The sequence below is a fragment of the Lithobates pipiens genome, unplaced genomic scaffold (genome assembly GCF_037356315.1).
Source record: "Lithobates pipiens isolate NorthernLeopardFrog02 unplaced genomic scaffold, aLitPip1_a1.2 Scaffold_18, whole genome shotgun sequence".
NCBI lineage: Eukaryota > Metazoa > Chordata > Amphibia > Anura > Ranidae > Lithobates > Lithobates pipiens.
Window position 1 is genome coordinate 153225884 of NW_027507758.1, and position 26267 is coordinate 153252150.

The following is a 26267-nucleotide window of genomic DNA, read 5'->3' on the forward strand; positions in this document are numbered from 1 at the left end:
GATGCTGGGTGGGAGTGAGAGAGAGATGCTGGGTGGGAGTGAGAGAGAGATGCTGGGTGGGAGTGAAAGAGAGATGCTGGGTGGGAGTGAAAGAGAGATGCTGGGTGGGAGTGAAAGAGAGATGCTGGGTGGGAGTGAAAGAGAGATGCTGGGTGGGAGTGAGAGAGAGATGCTGGGTGGGTTGTTGGGTGGGAGTGAGAGATATACTGGGTGGGAGTGAGAGAGATGCTGGGTGGGAGTGAAAGAGAGATGCTGGGTGGGAGTGAGAGAGAGATGCTGGGTGGGAGTGAGAGAGAGATGCTGGGTGGGAGTGAGAGAGAGATGCTGGGTGGGAGTGAGAGAGAGATGCTGGGTGGGAGTGAAAGAGAGATGCTGGGTGGGAGTGAAAGAGAGATGCTGGGTGGGAGTGAAAGAGAGATGCTGGGTGGGAGTGAAAGAGAGATGCTGGGTGGGAGTGAGAGAGAGATGCTGGGTGGGTTGTTGGGTGGGAGTGAGAGATATACTGGGTGGGAGTGAGAGAGATGCTGGGTGGGAGTGAAAGAGAGATGCTGGGTGGGAGTGAGAGAGAGATGCTGGGTGGGAGTGAGAGAGAGATGCTGGGTGGGAGTGAGAGAGAGATGCTGGGTGGGAGTGAGAGAGAGATGCTGGGTGGGAGTGAGAGAGAGATGCTGGGTGGGTTGTTGGGTGGGAGTGAGAGATATACTGGGTGGGAGTGAGAGAGATGCTGGGTGGGAGTGAAAGAGAGATGCTGGGTGGGAGTGAAAGAGAGATGCTGGGTGGGAGTGAGAGAGAGATGCTGGGTGGGAGTGAGAGAGAGATGCTGGGTGGGAGTGAGAGAGAGATGCTGGGTGGGAGTGAGAGAGAGATGCTGGGTGGGAGTGAGAGAGAGATGCTGGGTGGGAGTGAGAGAGAGATGCTGGGTGGGTTGTTGGGTGGGAGTGAGAGATATGCTGGGTGGGAGTGAGAGAGATGCTGGGTGGGAGTGAAAGAGAGATGCTGGGTGGGAGTGAAAGAGAGATGCTGGGTGGGAGTGAGAGAGAGATGCTGGGTGGGAGTGAGAGAGAGATGCTGGGTGGGAGTGAAAGAGAGATGCTGGGTGGGTTGTTGGGTGGGAGTGAGAGATATGCTGGGTGGGAGTGAGAGAGAGATGCTGGGTGGGAGTGAAAGAGAGATGCTGGGTGGGAGTGAAAGAGAGATGCTGGGTGGGAGTGAGAGAGAGATGCTGGGTGGGTTGTTGGGTGGGAGTGAGAGATATACTGGGTGGGAGTGAGAGAGATGCTGGGTGGGAGTGAAAGAGAGATGCTGGGTGGGAGTGAAAGAGAGATGCTGGGTGGGAGTGAGAGAGAGATGCTGGGTGGGAGTGAGAGAGAGATGCTGGGTGGGAGTGAGAGAGAGATGCTGGGTGGGAGTGAGAGAGAGATGCTGGGTGGGAGTGAGAGAGAGATGCTGGGTGGGTTGTTGGGTGGGAGTGAGAGATATACTGGGTGGGAGTGAGAGAGATGCTGGGTGGGAGTGAAAGAGAGATGCTGGGTGGGAGTGAAAGAGAGATGCTGGGTGGGAGTGAGAGAGAGATGCTGGGTGGGAGTGAGAGAGAGATGCTGGGTGGGAGTGAGAGAGAGATGCTGGGTGGGAGTGAGAGAGAGATGCTGGGTGGGAGTGAGAGAGAGATGCTGGGTGGGAGTGAAAGAGAGATGCTGGGTGGGTTGTTGGGTGGGAGTGAGAGATATGCTGGGTGGGAGTGAGAGAGAGATGCTGGGTGGGAGTGAGAGAGATGCTGGGTGGGAGTGAAAGAGAGATGCTGGGTGGGAGTGAAAGAGAGATGCTGGGTGGGAGTGAGAGAGAGATGCTGGGTGGGTTGTTGGGTGGGAGTGAGAGATATACTGGGTGGGAGTGAGAGAGATGCTGGGTGGGAGTGAAAGAGAGATGCTGGGTGGGAGTGAAAGAGAGATGCTGGGTGGGAGTGAGAGAGAGATGCTGGGTGGGAGTGAGAGAGAGATGCTGGGTGGTTGTGAGAGAGAGATGCTGGGTGGGAGTGAGAGAGAGATGCTGGGTGGGAGTGAGAGAGAGATGCTGGGTGGGTTGTTGGGTGGGAGTGAGAGATATACTGGGTGGGAGTGAGAGAGATGCTGGGTGGGAGTGAAAGAGAGATGCTGGGTGGGAGTGAAAGAGAGATGCTGGGTGGGAGTGAGAGAGATGCTGGGTGGGAGTGAAAGAGAGATGCTGGGTGGGAGTGAAAGAGAGATGCTGGGTGGGAGTGAAAGAGAGATGCTGGGTGGGAGTGAGAGAGAGATGCTGGGTGGGAGTGAGAGAGAGATGCTGGGTGGGAGTGAGAGAGAGATGCTGGGTGGGAGTGAGAGAGAGATGCTGGGTGGGAGTGAGAGAGAGATGCTGGGTGGGAGTGAGAGAGAGATGCTGGGTGGGTTGTTGGGTGGGAGTGAGAGATATGCTGGGTGGGAGTGAGAGAGATGCTGGGTGGGAGTGAAAGAGAGATGCTGGGTGGGAGTGAAAGAGAGATGCTGGGTGGGAGTGAGAGAGAGATGCTGGGTGGGAGTGAGAGAGAGATGCTGGGTGGGAGTGAAAGAGAGATGCTGGGTGGGTTGTTGGGTGGGAGTGAGAGATATGCTGGGTGGGAGTGAGAGAGAGATGCTGGGTGGGAGTGAGAGAGATGCTGGGTGGGAGTGAAAGAGAGATGCTGGGTGGGAGTGAAAGAGAGATGCTGGGTGGGAGTGAGAGAGAGATGCTGGGTGGGTTGTTGGGTGGGAGTGAGAGATATACTGGGTGGGAGTGAGAGAGATGCTGGGTGGGAGTGAAAGAGAGATGCTGGGTGGGAGTGAAAGAGAGATGCTGGGTGGGAGTGAGAGAGAGATGCTGGGTGGGAGTGAGAGAGAGATGCTGGGTGGGAGTGAGAGAGAGATGCTGGGTGGGAGTGAGAGAGAGATGCTGGGTGGGAGTGAGAGAGAGATGCTGGGTGGGAGTGAGAGAGAGATGCTGGGTGGGTTGTTGGGTGGGAGTGAGAGATATACTGGGTGGGAGTGAGAGAGATGCTGGGTGGGAGTGAAAGAGAGATGCTGGGTGGGAGTGAAAGAGAGATGCTGGGTGGGAGTGAGAGAGAGATGCTGGGTGGGAGTGAGAGAGAGATGCTGGGTGGGAGTGAGAGAGAGATGCTGGGTGGGAGTGAGAGAGAGATGCTGGGTGGGAGTGAGAGAGAGATGCTGGGTGGGAGTGAAAGAGAGATGCTGGGTGGGTTGTTGGGTGGGAGTGAGAGATATGCTGGGTGGGAGTGAGAGAGAGATGCTGGGTGGGAGTGAGAGAGATGCTGGGTGGGAGTGAAAGAGAGATGCTGGGTGGGAGTGAAAGAGAGATGCTGGGTGGGAGTGAGAGAGAGATGCTGGGTGGGAGTGAGAGAGAGATGCTGGGTGGTTGTGAGAGAGAGATGCTGGGTGGGAGTGAGAGAGAGATGCTGGGTGGGAGTGAGAGAGAGATGCTGGGTGGGTTGTTGGGTGGGAGTGAGAGATATACTGGGTGGGAGTGAGAGAGATGCTGGGTGGGAGTGAAAGAGAGATGCTGGGTGGGAGTGAAAGAGAGATGCTGGGTGGGAGTGAGAGAGATGCTGGGTGGGAGTGAAAGAGAGATGCTGGGTGGGAGTGAAAGAGAGATGCTGGGTGGGAGTGAGAGAGAGATGCTGGGTGGGTTGTTGGGTGGGAGTGAGAGATATACTGGGTGGGAGTGAGAGAGATGCTGGGTGGGAGTGAGAGAGAGATGCTGGGTGGGAGTGAGAGAGATATGCTGGGTGGGAGTGAAAGAGAGATGCTGGGTGGGAGTGAAAGAGAGATGCTGGGTGGGAGTGAGAGAGAGATGCTGGGTGGGAGTGAGAGAGAGATGCTGGGTGGGAGTGAGAGAGAGATGCTGGGTGGGAGTGAGAGAGAGATGCTGGGTGGGAGTGAGAGAGAGATGCTGGGTGGGTTGTTGGGTGGGAGTGAGAGAGATGCTGGGTGGGTTGTTGGGTGGGAGTGAGAGAGATGCTGGGTGGGAGTGAGAGCGATGCTGGGTGGGAGTGAGAGAGATAGGATGGATGAGAGTATGCAGGATGGTGGGTGGTTTGTGGGCAGGCTGGTGGGTGGGAGTGGACAGGCTGGTTGTGGGAAGGCTGGTGGGTGGGAGTAGGCAGGCTGGTGGGTGCGAGTATGCAGGATGGTGGGTGGTTTGTGGGCAGGCTGGTGGGTGGGAGTGGGCAGGCTGGTTGTGGGAAGGCTGGTGGGTGGGAGTAGGCAGGCTGGTGGGTGGGAGTGGGCAGGCGGGTGGGTGGGAGTGGGCAGGCGGGTGGGAGCGAGTATGCAGGATGGTGGGTGTGAGTAGGCAGGGTGGTGGGTGGGAGTAGGCAGGTGGGTTGTGTGTTAGGCCGGTGGGTGGGAGCAATTCTACAGGATGGTGGGTGGGAGTAGGCAGGCTGGTGGGTGGTTTATGGGCAGGCTGGTGGGTGGGAGTGGGCAGGCTGGTGGGTGGTAGTGGGCAGGCTGGTTGTGGGAAGGCTGGTGGGTGGTAGTGGGCAGGCTGGTTGTGGGAAGGCTGGTGGGTGGGAGTGGGCAGGCTGGTTGTGGGAAGGCTGGTGGGTGGGAGTGGGCAGGCTGGTTGTGGGAAGGCTGGTGGGTGGGAGTGGGCAGGCTGGTGGGTGGGTGCGAGTAGGCAGGCTGGTGGGTGGGAGTGGGCAGGCGGGTGGGTGGTTTATGGGCAGGCTGGTGGGTGGGAGTGGGCAGGCTGGTGGGTGGTAGTGGGCAGGCTGGTTGTGGGAAGGCTGGTGGGTGGGAGTGGGCAGGCTGGTGGGTGGGTGCGAGTAGGCAGGCTGGTGGGTGGGAGTGGGCAGGCTGGTGGGTGGGAGTGGGCAGGCGGGTGGGTGGGAGTGGGCAGGCAGGTGGGTGGGAGTGGGCAGGCTGGTGGGTGGTAGTGGGCAGGCTGGTTGTGGGAAGGCTGGTGGGTGGGAGTGGGCAGGCTGGTTGTGGGAAGGCTGGTGGGTGGGAGTGGGCAGGCTGGTTGTGGGAAGGCTGGTGGGTGGGAGTGGGCAGGCTGGTTGTGGGAAGGCTGGTGGGTGGGAGTGGGCAGGCTGGTGGGTGGGTGCGAGTAGGCAGGCTGGTGGGTGGGAGTGGGCAGGCTGGTGGGTGGGAGTGGGCAGGCGGGTGGGTGGGAGTGGGCAGGCGGGTGGGAGCGAGTATGCAGGATGGTGGGTGTGAGTAGGCAGGCTGGTGGGTGGGAGTAGGCAGGTGGGTTGTGTGTTAGGCCGGTGGGTGGGAGCAATTCTGCAGGATGGTGGGTGGGAGTAGGCAGGCTGGTGGGTGGTTTATGGGCAGGCTGGTGGGTGGGAGTGGGCAGGCTGGTTGTGGGAAGGCTGGTGGGTGGGAGTGGGCAGGCTGGTGGGTGGGTGGGTGCGAGTAGGCAGGCTGGTGGGTGGTTTGAGGGAAGGATGGTGGGTGGGGAGTCGGTAGGCTGGCGGGTGGGAGTAGGCAGGATGGCGGCTGGGAGTAGGCAGGCTGGTAAATGGCAGTGGGCAGGATAGAAAAAATAAATAAATGTATAAATAAATTATTAAATAAATACCGTTCAATTGACGAAATTTCTTTTTTTTTCTCCAAAAATTCGACAGTCACAGAAGAGACTACTAAGAAAATTAATTCTGAAATATAAAATAAAATAAAAAAAAAATAAAAAAAAATATTATTAAATCAATAAATAAATAAATGAAAAAAAAAATATTTCTTAACATTCAAACAGTAACATGGAATTGCATTTTTTTTTTTTTATAATACAAAGGCAAGTAAATGTGATGCAATTAAATTAATTAAATGATATGGAGACTGAAAAAAAAAAAAATACCAAAAAATAAATAAATAAAAGATTAAAAAAATGAATACACCAGAATTAAAAAGATTTATTAATTACCTTTTGTAGTTGTAAGATTGCTGCTGCAGAATCGATAGTCGGTAGTTGGATAGATAAGTGGAGATAGTCGGTGGAGCCCCTCGACGCACGTCCTTCACCTATCCAGATCACTCAGCCTCTGCTAACAAAGGGATTCCCAAATCGAATATGGCGCCAATTTACACATGCAATCGCGTCACTTCCGGTCTCGAAATAACGCGATTGTAGCCCTCGGTGATGCCCAAGGCATCCTGGGAAATGGTGTCATACTTCTCCCAGGAGCCTCAGCGAGCCGGGCTGCCGAGGGAAGTGACGTTCTTAGCCCGGGCAATGGAAGAGGCAGATTTCGTGGGACCACCTAGCAACCGCAAGAAATAGGTAAGTAAAAATTTTTTTATTATCCAATTAATTTTAAGAAGAACATTTGATGCACATACGAGTTAGGTTATATTTTTGGTGGCAACACCACTTTAAAATGCAAGCAGAACAAAAAAAAGTTTTTAAGGGCCACTTCCTATTTTGGTGATGACACATTGGTGATGTCACTTTCAGTTTGGCATTTCTCAAGCAATTTCTTGGCTTTTCAAGGCTAAAATCAACTCCTATTTCACCTCTCATAATTCCTTTATAAAAGGAAGTCGCAATGCTTAAAAGGGCAACCTACGACTGTAACCTACGATGTTCCCTTAACATTTTACGCCTTTAACTAACTGCTCAGGGAGGCAGAAAAAAAATTCAAAATGGGCTCAAAATTCCCTAAAATGGATGCAACAAAGCTTCAAATGCCAAATGATCAAGGAGAAAGGTGTTTACGGGCCACTCTGTTTTGGGGAGGACACATTGATTACATCACTTTCGGTTTCCGAAAATTTTATTTTCCAATGTCTTGGATTTTTAAGGCTGAAATCAACTCATATTTTGAGTGTTTATAAAAGGAAGCTGCAATAGTTATAATGGTTGTGATGGTTATAAGGGCAATAAAACGTTTTTTTTTGTCAGTTTATTGAAGTGTTCTCCTTTACATAATTATGCTTTTGACCAACTGCTCAGGAAGGCAGAAAAATATGTCAAAACGGGCTCAAAAGTCCATGAATCTGAAGCAACAAGGCTTAAAATGCAAGCAAAACAAAGTGGCCTTACAGAAAGATATTTAAGGGCACTTCCTGTTTTGGTGTAGTCACATCGATGATGTAACTTTCGGTTTCATTAACTCACATTTCCCAGCCAATTTCAACTCATTTCATCCATCTTGTCATCCCTTTAATAAAGGAAGCCACAATTGTAAGAATAAACACATCCCCCACCCCCTCTTCCTACTATTACCTCCTACCCTCTAGCTTCTCTCACTTTCTTTTCTTTCTACCCTCCTCCTTCCTCAGATCGCGCAGCCTTAACCTAACATGGACTACCCCAAACAGCACCTATCATCACACAAACTTTACTCAACTCATTCTTTATAAAAACAGCCTATGTTGTTCCCCCAAACAGTCAAGCCCATTATCCCTATCTGCATACCCCAAATGTTAAATGTTTTTTTGACAGTTAGAGAGCAAAGCAATTCAAGTGTGTTTATTCGTCCTGATGGGGGATCCTTCTCCCTGGTCTCCCATATTTAACCTAGCTGAGCAGTTGGGGTTAACCACACCACGAAGTAATGCAACAGCTATCACACATTAATTATCTGTTATGAAAGCTTTTCTCACAAAACTAACATGGGCTGCGTCCCCACACATCTGGCGTGAGATTATTCACTTTGTAAACTATGACTGTTACTGTACTTGTTTGTTATTCTTTTCTTCCTGTTATTCCTTTTCTTCCTGTACCATTTTTTTGATAGTTTGTGCTGGTGTTCTCCTTTACATTTTTAAGCCTTTCTTTCTCAGTCTTTCCTTAACCACTTCAGACCTGGAAGATTTTAGCTACTTCCTGACCAGAGCATTTTTTGTGATTCGGCACTGCGTCATTTTAGCTGACAATTGCGCGGTCGTGTGACCGTTGTACCCAAACAAAATTACGTCCTTTTTTTCCCACAAATATAGCTTTCTTTTGATGGTATTTGATCACCTCTGCTGTTTTTATTTTTGCACTATAAACAAAAAAAGTGAAAATTTTGAAAAAAAGCTTTTTTTTACTTTTTGCTACAATAAATATCCCCCCCCAAAAATTATATATATATATATATATATATATATATATATATATATATATATATATATATATATATATATAATCTCTCTAAGTTTAGGTGTAGAGGTGGGGTGGACGTGGAATACTAATACTTCTACAGAGGCACCATCCCAGGAAGATATGCAACTACAGTATGTTTCAAAAAATATATGGAACTGGATGAAACTTTAATATTGATAAATATTTATGAGGACATGCTATTAATATATATACCTATGTAAGAATTCATGCATTAACGTCTGTGTATAGCGTGTATTCAATTCTTATCTATGTAATTATATAATCTATACAGTACTAATTGACGTTTCGTCTGTAGAATTCACACAAGGTCATACTGTGCTATCTTCAAGGCCCTGAAGAAGCGGGACTGTCTGCAAAACACGTAGGCTATATTTCTATTAATTGTTGGGGATCTGCACACCCTGAATTCAAACCTAATCGTACAAACTGTAATGTACTTTTTTCAACTGTTTTTATAGTAAATAAAATTGTCTATTTTTTCATAAGTTTTTAATGTATTTAATTTGTTTACACTTCTCAGAGGCACAATTAAAGTCCCATCCAGTTCCATATATTTTTTGAAACATAGTTGCATACACTCTCTCAGTTTAGGCTAATATGTATTCTTCTACATATATTTTTGTTAAAAAAATAAATAAATAAAATCGCAATAAGCAGACACCTTTGACACTATTTTGGGACCATTGTCATTTATATAACAATCAGTGCTATAACAGTGCACTGATTACTGTGTAAGTGACACTGGCCGGGAAGGGGTGAAACACTAGGGGGTGATAAAGGGGTTAAATGTGTCCTAGGGAGGTGTTCTAACTGTAGGGGGGTGGGCTACCACTGACATGACAGCAATCACTGCTCCTGATGACAGGGAGCAGTGGATCCCCGTCATGTCACTAGGCAGAATGGGGAATGCCTTGTTTACATAGATCTCTCCCGTTCTACCTCTCTATACCGCAATTGCCGTCCGCCGGCGAACATAGAGTTCCTGGGACCCGCTAGCATGCAAATTTAAAGGGATGTACAGGTACACCCATTTGCCTGCCTGTGCCATTCTGCCAACCAGGGCCGGTGCTACCACTAGGCGGACTAGGCAGCCGCCTAGGGCGCACTTCCGCCTAGGGCGCCCCGGCCACTGGTCACCCTCTTCCCTCTGTCTGCAGCCAGCAACTATGTCCGTCTCAACACAGCAGGCAGCCACTCTGTACAGTGTCAGAGGCGCAGCGACGGCGGGCGGAGGTCTGTGCCACCTGTGACCCATCTAAAGGGATGCCGGGGATGTTCTTCGCCTGTGTTCTCACTGCATCCACAGTGCAATCAGAGCAGAGAACATAGGCAGAGATCCACTAACCCTGATCACTGGAGGCTGGGCGGGGGGGTGGGGGGGGCGGTCCAGACGGACGGAGCACACTAGATCCCAGTGACTCTGTGTAAAAGTGGGTACTCCTGCGCTAAAATGAAATTGTGAATCAAAAATAAAGACAAAACAAGTGCTGCATACACCGTATGGACCAAACTCGCGTCCAAAAAGATATAAAAGAGAGGAAGGGGTGGTGTTGCGCTCTTATTTGAAATATTTAGTGTGATATTAGAGAAACTGCTGTGATTGACCACCTAATATATATCACAGAAGTACGTAAAGTGCAAAGCAAATTGAATAATTAAAAGGAGAAAAAACAAACTAGCATAATCATAACAATAGTGCAAAAAATGAATATATGAAGCAATTATTAGGTGATATTGCCAAATATCCACATTCAAGGTGCAACTATAGGTGATTAAATCACTGTGCAAAATATATAACATATACGTGAATTATTCGTATGGTGACTGATATACAAAAACATGGAGCAGATTAGCAAATAAAGTTCAAAAGCAACATAAAACTAGTCATTTAAATCATCTAACTAGATAAAAAATAACCAGTGCGATTTTGGACTTTTAAAATCCTTAGTCCAATGTGCAAGAAAAGTGCAAACGTGCAGAGTGTTGCGCTGGAACACTGTGTATTGCTGTCTTTGACTTCAAAGTGACACTGTGCCTTTAAGTGCAAATACAACAAAGCAGATCTTCAGCGTCGCTGACACCCGTGGAAAAATTGAATAGTTACCTTACTGCTGTAAGGTAACAGCATATAGCAGATAAAGGAAGAGGGGAGCGTTCCCTTCAGCTTGATCCTTCCCACGATGTCCGTTTCAACTTTTAGGTATAGACAGGGGAGGTGGGGGAGGGGGGTGGGGGTAATCCTTATCTTCCTATCCTTCCACTGGGTACTTCAGATGGTGTGGTTCTCAATATGTATTTAAAAAAGATAAAGGGAGTCCACCATAGTGTAGTACTTTTAAACAAGAACAAAACTTTTTATTTATATTTAAAAGGAAACTCACATTTTTCAAGGGGTACAAGTGTGTTGAAAAAACGAGCGCCGAGCTCGTATCACTGTCTGAGCGTCCGTTCCGTTATCGGAAATGCCTCGGATCCTACGCGTTACGTCACCACGTGACTTCAACTGGGATGAGGCATTATGGGAAGTGTAGTCTATTTATACAGGCTCAGTTAATTGTATTGATTTAATTGACGGCGGCCATTTTGTTGTAGATCCCATATATATGAATGGAGCGGCCATGTTTTTGTAGACCAGGTAGCTGTATTTACACTGTTGCCTATTGCGTTCGTCAGTACTTGCGATCCGAATGCTCACCCCGCCATGCATAACCACAGGCATATGGAGAACACACGTCGGATCGCAAACACATCTCGCAGCGGCTTCATGCTCACGAAAAAAGCACAAAAGATTGCAAATGACAACCAGATAAACGAGCAGCATAAAGCTTTGATTAACCCAATAATCCCCAGAGCAATAACGCAATCAAATCGCTGATATATAGAGGGATAAGGGACACATATAACCACAATATTTCATAGAAAAAAGGGGGGATCTGTATATTAAAAATCCAACACGAAAAAGGTTTATTTATATTAAAAAATAGGGGACCAATACTTCCAACCATATTTGTATATTAAATTAAATAAAATAAAAGCACATGTGTATCAAAAATAGGGAAAAAAATTATACATATGCAGATTATTAAAATACAATTTAAATGGAGGAATTGTAATCCAATATTTACAAAATGATATAAAAAAAAAAAGGGGAATTTTTATTTTGATAAAAAATGATATATTATAACGATAATTATAAGGCGACTATATAATATATCATAACGATAATTATAGGGCGACTACAAAGAAAATATCTACCCAAAAAGAATGGAAATATTAATATTGATAGATATTATCACAGATAAAAAAATCGGAAAAAACATTATATAAGAATATTATTTTCTAAAAATAATTGAATAAAATGTATAGAAAACATATATATTAAAAAATGTATTAAAAAATTAAAAAATTATTATATATGCATAGATTCCGGAGGAGACGCTCAGGCAGAGAGGGTTAAGAGAAATGTACGTAACATATTAAAAATCATTAATAAAACAGTTAAGATCAAATTCTACGTTTAACCCCCGAGGGGTGAAAGTATCGAGGGTAAAGATCCACTTTGATTCCATCTGGCTAAGGGTTCTGACCTTATGCCCACCCCGCCAGTGTTTTTTGTACGGTTCGATACCCCAGAACTTTAAATGTGTGGGATCTTTATTATGATGCGTTAAAAAATGTTTGGAAACACTATGCTTATCAAAACCTTTCAGGATGTTCTGTATATGTTCTTTAAGTCTAATTCTAAGGGTTCTTTTCGTACGGCCAATATATTGCAAACCGCAGCTGCATTCAAGTGCATATACTGCACCTTTCCGAATTACAGCTGATAAAATCATTGATCTCATATGTATTTCCAGTGCTGGTGGACATGAACTTAAATATTTTATGTACTGGCTTTTTTGTTCTGACACATGCAAAACACCGTTTGCACGGGTAGAAGCCCTTTCCTGTGAAAAAAGTAAAGTTATTTATGGGAGGATCGGGTACGTTCTTAACTAATCTGTCCCTTAGAGTCGGGGCACGTCTGTAAACAAATTTTGGTATGGTCGGAAGCATGGGTTTAAGGTGTATATCATTAAGTAGAATGTGCCAATGCTTTTTGACAATGTTTTCTACTTTTTTATGTTTTACATTATAATCAAAAATAATGGCTACATTATTATGTTTGTTATCTATTTTATTTTTATCCTTAATCAACTCTTTCCTATCACTTTCACCCACTTCGCGGATTCTGTCTTCGATATGGTTCTTCTTATAGCCTTTTTCAATGAATCTTTTTCCTATCATTTCGGCTTGATCCAGGAACATCTCTTTTTTACTGCAATTTCTTCTGAGTCTGAGTAATTGCCCTTTTGGTATGTTCCAAAGCCAGTTAAGGTGATGGCAACTCGTCATGGGGAGGCAGCTATTTCTATCAACGTTTTTAAAGTGTGGCTTAGTGCTTAAGATATTAGCCTCTTGTATGACATCTAAATCGAGAAATGTTATTTGTTTCTCGCTAATATCCCAATTAAGGGTTATATTGCGATCATTTTTATTTAGCTTTTCCAGAAAGTTGATCAGGTCTTCTCTTCTTCCTTTCCATATAATAAAGATGTCATCGATATATCTTTTGTATACTACTAGTTCTTTTGGTGTGTTTATAAACACTGTTTCATCTTCCCACTTCGCCATAAAAAGGCCAGCTACACTGGGTGCAAACTTTGCACCCATTGCCACACCCGTTTTTTGATAATAGTAGTTCTTGTTATACCAAAAGTAACTATTCTTGAGACAGAAATCTAAGCATTTAATTAGATATTTTCCTTTGTGGGCATGATAGCTCGGAGTGTTTCCTTAGACCCCATTTTGTAGCTTCACATGCTTGGTGATGCTGAATGATCGTATAGAGTGATGTTACATCAGCCGTAGCTAGAATAAGTGGTTCTTCATAATTGGGTAGATCCTCCAAAATTTGTAATACCTGTTTCGTGTCCCGCAGGTATGCCTTGGTATTTTTTACTGTTGGTTGCAAGTAGTTATCAATGTAAGCCCCCATTCTTGCAGTTAGGGAATCTATTCCGTTCACAATCGGTCTGTAGGGGGGATTCTCCTTATTTTTATGAATTTTTGGGAGAGCATATATTACAGGCGTGCGACAAGCTTCAGGGACCAGATATTGTGCTTCTTTTTTGTTTAAAATATTTTTCTTTAGACCAAGGTGTACAACAAGTTCAAGTTCCTTCCTACATTTAAAAACTGGGTTACTTAAAAGTTTAGAATAGGTTTCAGTATCATTCAATAGATTTTCCATTCCGTCATTATATTGTTTTTTGGATAGGATTACTATCCCTCCACCCTTGTCTGCGGGCCGTATTACAATATCTTTTCTTTTGCTTAGTGTTTTAATACCGCATCTTATACATTTTGGATCTTCTTGTTTCTTAATTTTAAGTGACTTTAGATCTTCAACTACTGTTTTTTTAAAAACATCTATAAATTTGTTATTATTAAGTTGGGGATTAAAAACAGATTTATTCCTCAGTGTGCTATGTATAACTCCTTGTTCAACTGTGGTATTTCGGGTCTTGATAGGATTACTTGCAATATACTTTTTAATATTTAGATTTCTGATATATTTTTGGATCCCTATGTATGTCTGAAATTTATCCAGATTTCTAATAGGGGCATATTTCAATCCCTTATCAAGTACACCAATTTCTTCTGTTGTCAACGGTATTCCACTGAGGTTAAAAATTCCTTCTCCCTTTATTCTCTTTTTCTCTTGTTCTCTCTTTCCTCCTCTTCTGCCTCTTTTCTTCCTGGGCTTTTTGTGTGTCTGGGTTCTTCCGTTCGCTTTGGGCTCCTCCTTGTTTCTCTCTGTTCTTCCGTTCGTCTTGGGGGATAATGTTCTGCTCCTCTGCCTAAAAAAGCCCTATTATCCTCCGGATTGGGATAGTATGTTTGAAAGTACCTATCATCTCTGTCTTCATCAGGATGGTCTCGTAGTGGGGCATAATAATTGTGTGTGGGTATCCGATATTGATCATGTGAGTAACTATACGTTTGTGGCGGGCCTTGTTCGTATGGGCGATTGTACGTCTGTGGGGGGCCCCAGTGGTCTCTATCCCTATAATTGCTCTCGTAATGAGGTACGTTATTTCTATTTTGAGGGCCTTGTGTATTGTAATAGGGTCCTCTCTGTTCATAAGGTGGTCTATTCCATTTAGATCCATAGTATGGTTTTTTATTGTTTTTCCAATATGGTTTCTTCCAACCATTCCGTGGTGTTTGATTATATTGGTTATGCTGGGTCCCTCTTTTTTCTGGTTGAGGTGTGGAATGTTTGGGGTTAGTGTTAACATCATTGGTTATGACCCGTTGAGGGGAGTCATTCCTCTTCCTATTTATTTGTTCTTTGGGTATAGTGGGTTTGTGTGTACCATTACGATTTGGGGCTATATCTTTGGGTCTAGTCATATTCTGTGATTGCGGTATTTTCTCTGGTGTAGAATATGTGGAGATAAGGTCAAGTTGACCTAACCTGCTCTGCCACTTAAATACCTGATCATTTTTAAAATCATTGGTATCTCGAATGTACTTTTTCCCTTTTCTGGTTTGAACCTCTTTATCTTTTTTCATAAGATCTTTGTTTAGTTGTGTGGTTAGTGTAATGAATTCTGTTGATTCTTTATGAATCTCAAGTTCATTTTTTATTTCTCCTATTCTTTGTTCTATTAATTTCATTTTTCTATGTTTTCTTACCAATAGAAATTGCAATAGTTCAAGTCCCTTTTCATTAAAGAACCTGAACCATTCCTCTGTTGCTTCTTGGTCCATCAGCCCATCATTGGGTGGGATATCCCACCTGAGTCGTCTGGGGACCAACTTATCTTTAAGATATTGTTCAAATGTGACAATGTCCCCCCAGAGACTAATTCTTTTATCCATGTTGTGGCCTAGTTTTCTCATTAGGCTTCCTATGTCACCGTTTTTAATGCATTGATCTGAAGTACTGAAGACTTCCGCAAGATTAATGTTTATTTTATCCATAAAGGAAAAAACATCCATAATGGCAGCAAGAGTGTGTGTGTTTGAAGTGAAAAAGTGTAAAAGTGGGTACTCCTGCGCTAAAATGAAATTGTGAATTAAAAATAAAGACAAAACAAGTGCTGCATACACCGTATGGACCAAACTCGCGTCCAAAAAGATATAAAAGAGAGGAAGGGGTGGTGTTGCGCTCTTATTTGAAATATTTAGTGTGATATTAGAGAAACTGCTGTGATTGACCACCTAATATATATCACAGAAGTACGTAAAGTGCAAAGCAAATTGAATAATTAAAAGGAGAAAAAACAAACTAGCATAATCATAACAATAGTGCAAAAAATGAATATATGAAGCAATTATTAGGTGATATTGCCAAATATCCACATTCAAGGTGCAACTATAGGTGATTAAATCACTGTGCAAAATATATAACATATACGTGAATTATTCGTATGGTGACTGATATACAAAAACATGGAGCAGATTAGCAAATAAAGTTCAAAAGCAACATAAAACTAGTCATTTAAATCATCTAACTAGATAAAAAATAACCAGTGCGATTTTGGACTTTTAAAATCCTTAGTCCAATGTGCAAGAAAAGTGCAAACGTGCAGAGTGTTGCGCTGGAACACTGTGTATTGCTGTCTTTGACTTCAAAGTGACACTGTGCCTTTAAGTGCAAATACAACAAAGCAGATCTTCAGCGTCGCTGACACCCGTGGAAAAATTGAATAGTTACCTTACTGCTGTAAGGTAACAGCATATAGCAGATAAAGGAAGAGGGGAGCGTTCCCTTCAGCTTGATCCTTCCCACGATGTCCGTTTCAACTTTTAGGTATAGACAGGGGAGGTGGGGGAGGGGGGTGGGGGTAATCCTTATCTTCCTATCCTTCCACTGGGTACTTCAGATGGTATGGTTCTCAATATGTATTTAAAAAAGATAAAGGGAGTCCACCATAGTGTAGTACTTTTAAACAAGAACAAAACTTTTTATTTATATTTAAAAGGAAACTCACATTTTTCAAGGGGTACAAGTGTGTTGAAAAAACGAGCGCCGAGCTCGTATCACTGTCTGAGCGTCCGTTCCGTTATCGGAAATGCCTCGGATCCTACGCGTTACGTCACCACGTGACTTCAACTGGGATGAGGCATTATGGGAAATGTAGTCTATTTATACAGGCTCAGTTAATTGTATTGATTTAATTGACGGCGGCCATTTTGTTGTAGATCCCATATATATGAATGGAGCGGCCATGTTTTTGTAGACCAGGTAGCTGTATTTACACTGTTGCCTATTGCGTTCGTCAGTACTTGCGATCCGAATGCTCACCCCGCCTTTCTGGAAAAGCTAAATAAAAATGATCGCAATATAACCCTTAATTGGGATATTAGCGAGAAACAAATAACATTTCTCGATTTAGATGTCATACAAGAGGCTAATATCTTAAGCACTAAGACACACTTTAAAAACGTTGATAGAAATAGCTACCTCCCCATGACGAGTTGCCATCACCTTAACTGGCTTTGGAACATACCAAAAGGGCAATTACTCAGACTCAGAAGAAATTGCAGTAAAAAAGAGATGTTCCTGGATCAAGCCAAAATGATAGGAAAAAGATTCATTGAAAAAGGCTATAAGAAGAACCATATCGAAGACAGAATCCGCGAAGTGGGCGAAAGTGATAGGAAAGAGTTGATTAAGGATAAAAATAAAATAGATAACAAACATAATAATGTAGCCATTATTTTTGATTATAATGTACAACATAAAAAAGTAGAAAACATTGTCAAAAAGCATTGGCACATTCTACTTAATGATATACACCTTAAACCCATGCTTCCGACCATACCAAAATTTGTTTACAGACGTGCCCCGACTCTAAGGGACAGATTAGTTAAGAACGTACCCGATCCTCCCATAAATAACTTTACTTTTTTCACAGGAAAGGGCTTCTACCCGTGCAAACGGTGTTTTGCATGTGTCAGAACAAAAAAGCCAGTACATAAAATATTTAAGTTCATGTCCACCAGCACTGGAAATACATATGAGATCAATGATTTTATCAGCTGTAATTCGGAAGGTGCAGTATATGCACTTGAATGCAGCTGCGGTTTGCAATATATTGGCCGTACGAAAAGAACCCTTAGAATTAGAATTAAAGAACATATACAGAACATCCTGAAAGGTTTTGATAAGCATAGTGTTTCCAAACATTTTTTAACGCATCATAATAAAGATCCCACACATTTAAAGTTCTGGGGTATCGAACCGTACAAAAAACACTGGCGGGGTGGGCATAAGGTCAGAACCCTTAGCCAGATGGAATCAAAGTGGATCTTTACCCTCGATACTTTCACCCCTCGGGGGTTAAACGTAGAATTTGATCTTAACTGTTTTATTAATGATTTTTAATATGTTACGTAAATTTCTCTTAACCCTCTCTGCCCGAGCGTCTCCTCCGGAATCTATGCATATATAATAATTTTTTAATTTTTTAATACATTTTTTAATATATATGTTTTCTATACATTTTATTCAATTATTTTTAGAAAATAATATTCTTATATAATGTTTTTTCCGATTTTTTTATCTGTGATAATATCTATCAATATTAATATTTCCATTCTTTTTGGGTAGATATTTTCTTTGTAGTCGCCCTATAATTATCGTTATGATATATTATATAGTCGCCTTATAATTATCGTTATAATATATCATTTTTTATCAAAATAAAAATTCCCCTTTTTTTTTTTATATCATTTTGTAAATATTGGATTACAATTCCTCCATTTAAATTGTATTTTAATAATCTGCATATGTATAATTTTTTTCCCTATTTTTGATACACATGTGCTTTTATTTTATTTAATTTAATATACAAATATGGTTGGAAGTATTGGTCCCCTATTTTTTAATATAAATAAACCTTTTTCGTGTTGGATTTTTAATATACAGATCCCCCCTTTTTTCTATGAAATATTGTGGTTATATGTGTCCCTTATCCCTCTATATATCAGCGATTTGATTGCGTTATTGCTCTGGGGATTATTGGGTTAATCAAAGCTTTATGCTGCTCGTTTATCTGGTTGCCATTTGCAATCTTTTGTGCTTTTTTCGTGAGCATGAAGCCGCTGCGAGATGTGTTTGCGATCCGACGTGTGTTCTCCATATGCCTGTGGTTATGCATGGCGGGGTGAGCATTCGGATCGCAAGTACTGACGAACGCAATAGGCAACAGTGTAAATACAGCTACCTGGTCTACAAAAACATGGCCGCTCCATTCATATATATGCGATCTACAACAAAATGGCCGCCGTCAATTAAATCAATACAATTAACTGAGCCTGTATAAATAGACTACACTTCCCATAATGCCTCATCCCAGTTGAAGTCACGTGGTGACGTAACGCGTAGGATCCGAGGCATTTCCGATAACGGAACGGACGCTCAGACAGTGATACGAGCTCGGCGCTCGTTTTTTCAACACACTTGTACCCCCTGAAAAATGTGAGTTTCCTTTTAAATATAAATAAAAAGTTTTGTTCTTGTTTAAAAGTACTACACTATGGTGGGCTCCCTTTATCTTTTTTAAATACATATTGAGAACCATACCATCTGAAGTACCCAGTGGAAGGATAGGAAGATAAGGATTACCCCCACCCCCCTCCCCCACCTCCCCTGTCTATACCTAAAAGTTGAAACGGACATCGTGGGAAGGATCAAGCTGAAGGGAACGCTCCTCTCTTCCTTTATCTGCTATATGCTGTTACCTTACAGCAGTAAGGTAACTATTCAATTTTTCCACGGGTGTCAGCGACGCTGAAGATCTGCTTTGTTGTATTTGCACTTAAAGGCACAGTGTCACTTTGAAGTCAAAGACAGCAATACACAGTGTTCCAGCGCAACACTCTGCATGTTTGCACTTTTCTTGCACATTGGACTAAGGATTTTAAAAGTCCAAAATCGCACTGGTTATTTTTTATCTAGTTAGATGATTTAAATGACTAGTTTTATGTTGCTTTTGAACTTTATTTGCTAATCTGCTCCATGTTTTTGTGGATCCCAGTGACTCTGCCTCTCCTTCCCGGGATCACACTCGGCCCGGTGCCTGCTGGAACTCCATGAAGATCAACTGGTGAGAGGTACAGAGACACCGAGTCGTCCCGCTGGTTGTCACCCGCAGCTTCCTGACTACCCATCACCATGGGGTAAGTGTGTGCTGGGATCCCCCCCCCCCACCTGTATATGGTTAAGTCCTCCTACTATCACCTCTATGCAACTTTCTCTACTGGGGGTCACCAATGTGTAATAATGGGGAGGTAATATGTAATAATGGGGTTCCTCCTGTGTAGTGATGGAGGGGTCTACCCTGTGTAATGTGGGGTTATCTGTAATAATGGGGGCAACTCTGTGCAGTAATTAAGGGGTCACCCCTGTGTAATAATGTGGGGTCACCCCTGTGTAATAATGTGGGGTCACCCCTGTGTAATAATGCGGGTCACCCCTGTGTAGCGATGTGTAATAATGCGGGATCACCCTTGTGTAGCAATGTGTAACAATTTTGGGTCACCCCTGTGTAGCGAAGTGTAATAATGCGGGGTCACCCCTGTGTAGCGAAGTGTAATAATGCGGGGTCACCCCTGTGTAGCGAAGTGTAATAATGCGGGGTCACCCCTGTGTAGCGAAGTGTAATAATGCGAGGTCACCCCTGTGTAGCGAAGTGTAATAATGCGGGGTCACCCCTGTGTAGCGAAGTGTAATAATGCAAGGTCACCCCTGTGTAGCGAAGTGTAATAATGCGGGGTCACCCCTGTGTAGCGAAGTGTAATAATGCGGGGTCACCCCTGTGTAGCGAAGTGTAATAATGCGAGGTCACCCCTGTGTAGCGAAGTGTAATAATGCGAGGTCACCCCTGTGTAGCGAAGTGTAATAATGCGGGGTCACCCCTGTGTAGCGAAGTGTAATAATGCGGGGTCACCCCTGTGTAGCGAAGTGTAATAATGCGGGGTCACTCCTGTGTAGCGAAGTGTAATAATGCGGGGTCACCCCTGTGTAGCGAAGTGTAATAATGCGAGGTCACCCCTGTGTAGCGAAGTGTAATAATGCGGGGTCACCCCTGTGTAGTGAAGTGTAATAATGCGGGGTCACCCCTGTGTAGCGAAGTGTAATAATGCGGGGTCACCCCTGTGTAGCGATGTGTAATAATGTGGGTTGACCACATGATACACGAGGTGTATCAGAGTGTGTGTATTCCCAAGTGTCATGTTTTAGGGCAGCCTATTAATATCAATGGGCAGTCATCGCTGCTGAGGACGTCTATGACGAAACGCGTACAGCGTCATTACGTACACCACGTCACTTCCGGTGCGCCTGACCCGGTGGAGCGCAGCTGGAGCGCACGCCGTTCGATCAGGGTGACTACCCTTGTGGATTGGCGAACCGGGCTGGTGCTAAAGTGTTTCAAGCCTCCGAGCTATTTAATGCCGTGTCTTCATCTATACACACCCAGATCTTCAAGTTATGATGCTATTATTACCTCCAACAGGTTCAGTGAGGCCTTAGGTCCTGCAAATATTATCTCGTAATTATTATTTTATCCAACTTTGCTTTGGCAGAACTATGGAATTTTATTAAAGTTCTATTCGTGACAATTTTGTTATCAACTTATTTACTGTTTTTTTTACTTTGTATAATCCGTTACCATTTGACACTAGTTGTCACACTTTGAGACAATTGTATTATTATTATGGGTATTGTTGTCATTGTGCATACCATTTATTTTGATACCAACAGTATATGTATGTTTACAAGTTATTCATATGAATAAAATTCCCTTGTTCAGCTTAACTACCAAATCGCTATTATGTGCTTCATATCAAGTCCCAATTTCCTTGCTCCCCTCTCCTCATCTCTGTGTATCACACGAGGATAGTCACTTCACTGAGATGGGTAGGAGTTTACAACCATTTCAAGGACTGGTGGATGCAATAAGAACAGTGGGCTGCTTAGGCATTTAATGGCATTAGGTGGGCCAGTAATTATTTAATACTAGTACAGCTTTTGCTTGTGTCCGGGTTTCAGACAGTCTGAAACCCGGACACATGAACCCAAACCCGAACTGTCCGGGTGAATCCTGGACAGGTGGCAACCCTAGCACAGCACAGCACAGCACAACTCAACCCTGTTTTGACTTTTCCTGCTGACTTATTTACAGGCTTACAGTTGTACTGCAGAGAAAAAAAACAGGTTGACAGGTTGAAAATGACCCATACTGAATATTAAATTAAACTGTGTAAGTGATCTATCAGTTTTTCCAAAGTGCTTATAATGTAGTAAATTGATTTACAAATTACTATTAAATCATAGAAGAAAATGGGGAAGTAACTGAGAATGTATTTATAGGAAGCACACCTACACAAGCAGATTTGAAGCTCCCACAGCTGTTACAAGAAATTACGAGCAAAGTTTGAGGTCAGTATTATTAAAACTCAAGTAAAAAAAGAAAAAAAAAAAAGCAAGCAAAGGAATCCTCCTTATTCTTCCTGCATCTGTCACCCAGGCATATAAACATCTGACGAAAATCTCCTTTGAGATTATGTAAAGCGTTTCGGGCAGCATTTGTGTGATAGCAAGATTTTAGTAGAAGCCCCATTATAATAAAATACTTTTCAAAATGCACAGATTTTATTCTAACCCTTAAAGAGGAAGTAAACCCTGATGGGTTTACTTCCACTTTGATTCCCTGCAAAGGTAAAGCATAATGGACTACTATGCATCGCATAGTAGTCCATTATGTGTCACTTACCTGACACAGGAGCCAGCGAAGTCACCGCTGTCCCCTGTAGTCCAGAGCATCCATCTTCTCGGTGGGTCTCGGTGGGTCTCGCTGCTTCGCCGCTGTCATTCGACGAAGCCGCGATGACGTCGCTCCCGTGCATGCTGACAGCGGCGCGCTCAGTGCGCCTGCGCACCACTGTCTACGGCGCATGCGGCGTAGACAGCGGTGCCTGTGTTTTTGCAAATATCTCCTAAACCGTGTAGGTTTAGGAGATATTTCTTGGACCTACAGGTAAGCCTTAATCTAGGTTTACCTGTAGGTCAAAGTGGTTTGTAAGGGTTTACAACCACTTTAAAGTAACACCAAACAGTGTTTTTTTTCATGTATTCTTAGGTCAAAAAATAATCTTATGCTCTCAGCCTCCTTCAAATCATTTTACTTCCTTTTGTTTACTCCTATAGGGTGGCTGCTTCCCTTCTTCTTGGTTCAACTGTATTTTGGAATGCAGTACACTCTTGTTCATTTGTGAGATTGATTAGGGACTATAGACTATGACATTTGGAATTTGCAGTGTGCATAGAGCAGTGCATATGACCGCAACTAGCTTGCACTGCTTGTTCCAAACAAATAGCAGTGAGCAGAAAAACATGAAATTTGGGAGCTCGCAGTGGCTATTACAAGGAGGCAGAAAAAGCACAGTAAGAAACCATTTCATGAAAAATATATAATAGGGCCTCTGAGGAATGGATGTATATGGATTATTTTTGGAGAACACGAATATAGTTTAGTGTCAAATAGGGATGAGCTTTATGTTCAGGTCGAACACGATTTTGACTCGAACATCGGGTGTTCGCCCGTTCGTCGAAAAACAAACATTACGGGGTGTTCGTGGCAAATTTGACTGCCGCATAACGCCCCATAATGCACTGTGAGATTGCAGTGCATTGCTGTATGATGATTGGCCAAAGCATGCACCATGACCTGCATGCTTTGGCCAATCCCAGCGCTCTCAGCTAAGAGAGCCATAGTTGGCCAAAGGCAAGGTGCCTTTGGCAAATTATGGTTCAGGGGGACTAATTCCATGCCCCCACACTATATAAGGCTGCCTGTGTAGTTTGTTGTTGTCGTGGACGGAGAGAGAGTGTGATTTAGATTGAGCAGGCAGGCAGGTTATTCACTTAACTGCAGTGTATTTAATATATATATATATATATATATATATATATATACACACACACATTCAGTCTCGTGTATATATATACATATATATATATATATATATATAGTACTCTGCATCCAGTGTAGCGCTATCTGACTGCAGGCCACTCCTGGTGTACTTTTTCTAATATACTTCAGGCAGGCAGGTTACTCAGTTAGCTGCAGTGTATTAAATAAATATATAGTCAGTCTCGTATAGTCAGTCTCGTGTATATATATATATATATATATATATATATATATATATATAGGCCATTCCTGGTGTACTTTTTATAATAATCAGGCGGTGTACACAGTACCGTGCACCCATAGTGCAGTTGCTACTATATTGCTACTCTGGTGGTATACACAGTACACAATACAGTACACCCATAGTTGTTATTAGACTTCTGGTGGTGTACACAGTACCATGCACCCATAATGCAGTTGGTACTACTTTTCTTGTGGTATACACAGTACACAATACGTGTGGTTTTGCTAAATAAAATTTACAGCATGTCTGGAAAGCCACCAAGGAGAGGCAGATGCTCACTAAAAGAAGGCAAGCAGGCTCTGTGTCTACAGTCAACAGCGCTGGTCGTGGACATGGCGAATCCTCGGCACGTGCCCGTGGGGCACACTTGTTATTGAGCCACAACATGCAGAAGTCTCCTCATCCTCTGTCACCCAGGTTTAGAGTAGTTTGCCTACCAATGCAGCTGCCAAAGCTGCCTATTCCATCTGCTCCATGTCAACAGTCATTCCTTCCCTAGCCCCACCATCATGCACGGAGGAGTCCCCCGAACTATTCGACCACAGTGTCAGGTACATTCTGCAGGAGGATGCGCAGAGATTTGAAGGCTCTGATGATGGTAACCAGGTTGAGGAAGGGAGTAACGTGAGCCTAGAGAGAGAGGGTGCCCAAGAAGGACAAGAAACTGGCAGTCATGTTCCCCCAGCTGCAGCATACTGCCAAGTTTTCTCCAGTGACGAGAAGGGAGAAGATGATGAGGGCACTGACTCTACTTGGGTGCCTGATAGAAGAGAGGAGGAGGCACATCTCCAACGAGGCAGGATGCCCTTTAGGGGGCAGCTTATAGGGCAGCCACCCTATTACATCACATTACAGAGCTAAGCAGGTGCAGGGCGCTGCTAACTCCCTGCATATTTTGAAAAGTTCATTGGTGTGGGCCTTTTTTGACACGTGTGCAGCAGATCGCACCTTTCCTGTTTGCAACATATGTCTGAAGTGTATCAATGAAATAAAATAGCTTATAATGTATAAATATTTCAAAGTCTTAAGTATATATGGTGAGACCGAGATTGTGAGACGAATTTCCTTAATTAGATCTGAGTCAGCGTAATTCAAAAATGTGTATTTATTGTACACATTTTAAATACAAAAGAATACTTACAAAAATAGTACAATAATAATCATTTGTATCTTTAAAAATTGTCTTATGAAAATGTAAGATTATTGCTGTGTGGCCTAAAATGGCGGAATAACCCTTTGTCTGCTGTTAAGTTCTGTGTAAAAGAGATGTGTCTGCTAGCCTGCTTGGTCTTCAAGCTGCTGAGCTTCCAAAAAACATCTGCCTCGTTGTGTGAGTAGGATTCAACAGGAAGCCTCACTCCCAGCTCTTACCATTATATTAACCAGGCTCTAATCTCCCGCCCGAAAGATAACTCCTCCTTTCCAAAGGTGTGGGCTAATGAGTGATTGTTATAATCAATGTAACATGTGTTACCACTTAAAACACAGCATTACAGACTAAAATGACCAGATGTAAGGGGGAAGGTAATTTCAGACTCTAAGCAAAATATCTTCTCCATTACATAGGAAAGACCTTCTAAAAACATATATATAATGAACTGGAGAATTTAACATAAACAACATTTATCAAAATCCTGACAGGTTTTAAATATTTACTTCTTCAATTATCGCAAGTCATAACATAGAAATTACTGTCTCAAAGTCTCTTTCACACAATATGGAAAACTTATATTCTGAATAAAGTATAATAAAGCCAATTAAAATTTAGATATTAAGAATATAACATTCCCCTCTGAAATATGAATACTAATCATATTTTTCAGATTAAAAATTCATTCATCATCATTCATGTCACATTCAAACAAACTTTGATTCAATAACTCCAAATGTTTTGTCATGCACAATTGGATTCGCACCTTCAAAACCCATTTTCCTCTTCAATTTATTTTGTAACAAATCATCTCCTTTCTTAATATCACTTCTAATTCGATAATATAATTTTTTCATTCTGAACATTAAACATAACTGGAATATAAGAAATAACATGATAATAATAAAAATAATTACAATAGGATGTGATAAAATATTTCCTGCTGCTGAAGTTATCGAAGTTTTTCCTCACATGGATACATTATTACTAAATTTTTTCCACCAATTACTTCCTGAAAATTCTGACCATTGATGCGATATTTCTTGCAAATTACCTTGTTCATGTTTAAACAATATTTCTGCATTCTGCAATTCCTTAGCCAAAGCTATTAATAAACCTTGATCCTTTTGAATTATATTTGCCCATTTTTCCCATGGAAATTCATCTATTTGAGAAATATTATACTGTGTAGGAAGAGCGCTAATATTTTTCATAAACATATTTGTTAAATTTGTTCTCAACCCATTAATACTTATTGCAACAATATCTCCTTCTATACAATACAACCCTTGATTTAGGTTTTCTGTATTTGTACAAGAAGAGAAAAAAGTTTTAACCCTTTCTGTATCTGACATAATCTGAAAACAAACCTTCTTTTTATCTACACGAGTAATTAATTCAGAATTAATTCTATTTTCAATTCTTGCTGAACATAATGTATGATTATGATAACAAGAATGAAATATGCTTTTATCTTGATTAGGTAAACATATAATTTTAGACTGGAATTGTAAACATGATGACAAATCTAATTGTTCTAATTCAGAATTTTCATTGTTAAATACAAAATCTGTATACTGTAATTTATAGTATAATAATTGTGTATATGTACTGACAGGCAATCCCAAAACAGTAATTGGAACCAAAATTTGTTCTTTTCCGGCTATTGGAATCATAGAAGAACTATAACATATGTCCTGCTTGCATCCTATCCATTTAT